Raw genomic sequence first — 5293 nt, 5'->3', positions numbered from 1 at the left:
TTTTGTGCCTTGGTATCAACAGTTCACCAGATCTGAGGAACTGGCCTCTTGTTTGCTCTGCATCTTGCAGTCTGTATGACCCATGTAAATTATCTATTCCGAGTCTGTTTCCTCCTGTGTAAAGTGGGCTGGAGGATCCTTCAGGTTCCATGTAGCTGTAACAGTCTATGGCAAGGAAAACGACATTCAGTGAGCACCTAGCATTGATGTGAACTATGACAGTATTTACTGAGCGAGTTCTAAATGCTGAGCAATGTCCTTGGTGATGAGGGTACAGCGCAGGTCAAGAAACATACCACCTCTGCCCTCACGAAGCTTACCTAGGCTAGTTTTAAAAAAGTGAATTCTCACAACAACCATGAAAGGACTCATCGATGCAATGCAGCCCAGATGATTAAGTCACTTGATGAAGTCCCTGTGAAATAGCTAGTGACTGGTGGAGCCACCATGTGAACCCAGGTCTGACTCACCCCGAGGCTGGCTCGCTCTCCACCCAACATCCCTGGGAAGGGGTGAGTCTGACACCTTCTTAAGTGGGATCAGCCTCAGACGGTCGGGGGTGTGGAGCTGAGAGGTCACATGTGCCTGGATAAGAGTGGCTCCGCCATCACTTCTTGTGAGAGTTGAGGCCTGGGAGTGAGGATGGGGGACGTGACGAGGAAGGAGGAAAGCAAGTGTGTTGTGGGGTGAGGGGAGTGCAGAAATGTCTGTGTATTTCTACTTGTGTCTTCTGTTGATCTTTTGGGGCTCTGATATTTCCTTCCTGCTAACTCCCCTTTTCACACCTACTTGGGACTGCCCCTAGAGCTTGTGAAAACAGCACATTCCTACCTTCCATCCACAGCCTTCTGTCCACTGGCCTTCTCTGTTCTTGGAATAGTCCATGATGTCGTTCAAAGTCATCATGAGGATGTCCTCCCTGGTCTGAACTTAACTCTCCTCCCGTCGTCCATCCTCATCACCTGGCTCTAGTGTCTCAGGGATTTACTGCCTTTGCAATCATAGAGAAAGAAGGCCTGATCACTGGGGTGGGCAGTGGCCTAAAAGCTAGGGGAGACTTCACTGGGCCTGGAAAATGTGGTGTAAAGAAAGTCACAGAGTAAGGACCTGCCAAACTGAAGAGGACTTTGCGGTGTGGATCAACTGTGAGTCCTACTGTGGGGCAGCAGAGGGTCAAGAAGGAAGACTGCGTCATTGGGATCAACAGCTGATCATGGCCTCTGGTCTCTAGCCTTTCCTTCCTGTCAGCCTCCTGGCACTGCATGCTCACACAGGCAAAAACTTGCCTTTGTATGGTAGAAAGTGCAGGAAGGAGAATTTTCTAGAAATTCAGGTAACGAACCAAATGGGATAAAACCAGGATGCTGCTTCTGTATCACCAGTGCTTTGAGTTAAATGTGTTGCTAAGTTGAATCCTGGCCATACTGGTGAGAAACGCATTTGCTGACTGTTTGTAAATGTTACAGATTTTAAACCTGCACAATCTCAAGAAATCATGAGTTTATATTTTTTGTTGGGCCCAGGACTAGCTTAGCTCCCTTCTCGCCAGGTCACATAGTATTCCAGGCCCAGTGCTGTTGTATCAGTTCCCTGGGAAGATGTTTCCCTTTTTGTTCTCACACTTTCCTTCTGCTGACCTCTCCACGACCCTAGTTCAGGGTGGTCTCTCACTATCCCCCAAACCAGATAGATACGTCCAGCTGTGGAGGAGGGAGGGAGGGAGAGAAGAAAGATTTCTCCTCCCATCGTTGTGGGGTGCAGAGGTGCCAGACCTCCACACTTCTTTCCACACCCTACTCTTGGGTGCTCCCTGCACTCTGGACACCCTGCTACTCCAGGTCTTGGCACATATCGTCAACATATGGCTGTGGGAGGAGGCTCGTCTCATCTAGTGGGCAGAGGGGAGACAAAGAGGGCATTGTTTAGTGGAATAAAGAAGTGGGTTGAGAGTTCTCTTTACCCTTGGGGGCTTCTTTCCTGGCACCAGTCCTCAGAAACTTACTGTGAAAGAGAAGTTTGTCTTGGTACTTTAGGGTCCTGTCAGAAGCTTAGAAGTAACCAGGCAGAAACCCCCGCCCCCCAACCCTAAGCACCAACCGTAGCCTCCTGCCCTGATACCCACACTGACCCGGGCACTGTGGACATTTATAAATAGAGCCATTGAAGAATCAAGAGAAATTCATGCAACTTTGAAAAGTATCCCTAGTCCCAGGCCCTGTGCATCTCCCTACTTTCCACCCCCACTTCAGACATTTAGACGACGACTTTGGTCATCACTCCGGTTGGACTATCTGCATAGCCCCAAAAGGGGGGGGGGAGTCACAGCTCTCGGTTTCCAAGGAGATGATCACACACTGTGATCAAAGATGTGTTAAAGGCAGCTGATTCAGTGGTTCCTCCTTGAGAAATGGTTCAGTAGAGGGGGAAGGGTCTGACCCTAGAGCCACCCTTGGCTCCCATCCTGACTCTTTCAGAGCAGAAATAGATGAAACAGAGACCAGAAACACAATATAAAAGATAAACAAAACTAAGAGCTGGTTTGTTTAAAAAGATAAACAAAATTAACAAATCTTTAGCTAGACTTACCAAGAGAAGAGATGACTCAAATAAATAAAATTATAAATGAAAGAGAAGACATTACAGTTGATACCACAGAAATACAAAGGATCATAAGAAACTACTATGAACAATTACACATCAACAAACTGGACAACCTAGAAGAAGTGAACAAATTCCTAGAAATATACAATCTACCAAGTTTGAATCCTGAAGAAATAGATCTGAACAGACTGCTAATAAGTAAGTAGATTGAATCAGTAAGGAGAAACCTTCCAACAAAAAAGAGTCCAGGACCAGACGGCTTCACAGGTGACTTCTACCAAACTAAAGAAGGATTAATGCCAATTCTTCTCAAACGCTTCCAAAAATAGACAAGGAGGGAACCCTTTCAAACTCATTTTGCAAGGCCAACATTATCCTGATACTAAAACCAGATAAAGATATTACAAGAAAACTATAGACCAATATCCCTGATGAATACAGATGCAAAAATTCCTAGCAAATTACAAGCAAAATGAACTCAACAGCACGTTAAAAGAATCATATACCATGATCAAGTGGGCTTTATCCCTGGGATGCAAGGATAGTTCAACATACGCAAATCAGTAAATGTGTATCAAATCATTACATTGTATGCCTTAAACTTACAAAATGTTACATGTCAACTATACTTCAATAAAGCTTGGGGAAAAAAGTTTTGGTCAGGATATGGAGAAGACAGAGCTGCCTATACTGTTGTTAGGAATGTAAAATGTTGCCACCACTTTGGAAAACAATCTGGCAATTTTTCAAAGAGTTAAACATAGATTTTCCATAAATGAAAACATACGTCCACACAAAAGCTTGTACACATATACTTATAGTGGCATTATCCAAAAAGTGGAACAACCAAAATGTCCATGAACTGATGAATGAATAAATAAAAGTGGTAAATCTGTGCAATGGAATATTATGCAGCAATAAAAAGGAATGGAGTACTGGTACATGCTCCACCATGACTGAACTTTGAAAACGTTATTGCAAGTGAAAGAAGTCAGTCACAGAAGATCATATATTGTATGATTCCATTTATAGTGAAAAGCCCAGAATAGGAAAATCTACAGAGACACAAAGTAGGTTAATGGTTGCCATGGGATTGGTGAGGGGACAGGGAGCGACTGTCAGTGGGTAAGGGGTTTCTTTTTAGGGGTGATGAAGTTTTTCTAAGATTAGATAGTGGTGATGCACAACAGTTTGAATATATTAAACCCCACTGAACTGTACACTTGAAAGGGTGGGTTTTACAGCATGTAAATTATATATCAATAAAGCTGTTATAAAAAAGTTAGATGGACAGCCAACTTTTGGGTATGGTGTAATAAATATAGATTAAGAAAAGATTAAGAATAGATTAAGAAAAGACACCTTAATGCAAATTCATGAGTCCTTAACAAGTTCCTGAACTGAGTTAGTTCTGACAACTGTTAGTTTTAAGTAAGTTAGATCGAGAATCCATCGATTGAAGGGTGGGATCTCCATGTGGAAGCACCCTGCAACACCACGTGAGGCACATGCAGTAGCGATTCCCTGAGTTCTTCCCCAAAGTAAGCTACAGCCATTTATTCAAATAACCACACAACGGGGAAGGGGAATACTGAGAACTTTTGAGGATGGTTGGATACACGGATACAGGATCCAAAGTTCCATCATAGTGCATACGGAGGTTTGGTAATAAATGGAGCCCTGGCCCAGCTCCCTTTCACAGCACATCTTATATTCGCCGGCTCTACAGACCCATCTGGTAGTCATTTCCCATGTTCCAGAGTGTCCAGTCAGAATGGCTAAACTTAGCAGTTGCCAGGAACCCACTCAGATTCCTTGACCAGTGGAGTAAAATTATTATATAGCAAAGGCCAAGTGACCCCACGCCCCAACACACACTAGGCCAATATAGTAAATAGAAAACAACATTGCATCTCAGGAGGAATGGCAGAAATCAATGGCATTCTCAAATAGTTAAGGAATGCCTGGGGGTGGTCTCCATCATATCCCCGGGTAATTTGCCAGTCTGGTCCTTGAAGAACAGAATGAATCATGGCAGATGATGGTGGGCTACTGAAGAATTAACCAAGTAGGACCCCCAATGTTTAGCCACTGGGCCAGATCTAGTATATTTAGTAGAGCAAAATAACACAGCCTTTGTTATGTGGTAAGGAGCTACTGATCTGATTAATGTGCATATTGATTCAATGTTAGAACAATGCTTAAAATCATTATTATTCATTTGTATTTCAAAATGTTTAAATTTTAACAGAAATTCTCATATCTGTCTGGCTAGTTCACAAATAAGTTTTTCTTTTCCTTGGAGCGTATGTCTTGCTTAACAGAATCCCCTGGAGGAGTGAACAGGCTTCAGAGGTAGAAAAGAATCCACTGTCAAAAAGATCAAATCACTTAAAAGGTGAAGACTGTCAAGCTGGACTTATACCTATCCATACGATCAGTACATGTTAGAAAATAGTGGAATTATGTCCCAAATATCCACAGGGGCAGTATCTGGAAGTGAGGTTTCCTCCAACTCTCCTCTGGGAGCTGTTGCAGGCAAGAGAGTGAACAGATCCCTCACTCTGCACTCTTGAGTTACTCTCCCACCCTTCCACCTGCTCACCCCACCTCTCCCCTTCCTGTTCTCCAGCATATCTTTGGAGGGGATCCTGGCTCTAGCAATGGGGGCAGGAAGGGGTGTAGGGGCAGG

The sequence above is a fragment of the Equus asinus genome, chromosome 14 (assembly GCF_041296235.1).
Source record: "Equus asinus isolate D_3611 breed Donkey chromosome 14, EquAss-T2T_v2, whole genome shotgun sequence".
NCBI classification, from domain to species: domain Eukaryota; kingdom Metazoa; phylum Chordata; class Mammalia; order Perissodactyla; family Equidae; genus Equus; species Equus asinus.
The sequence above is the reverse complement of the archived record's forward strand: the minus strand, read 5'-3'. Positions refer to the sequence as shown.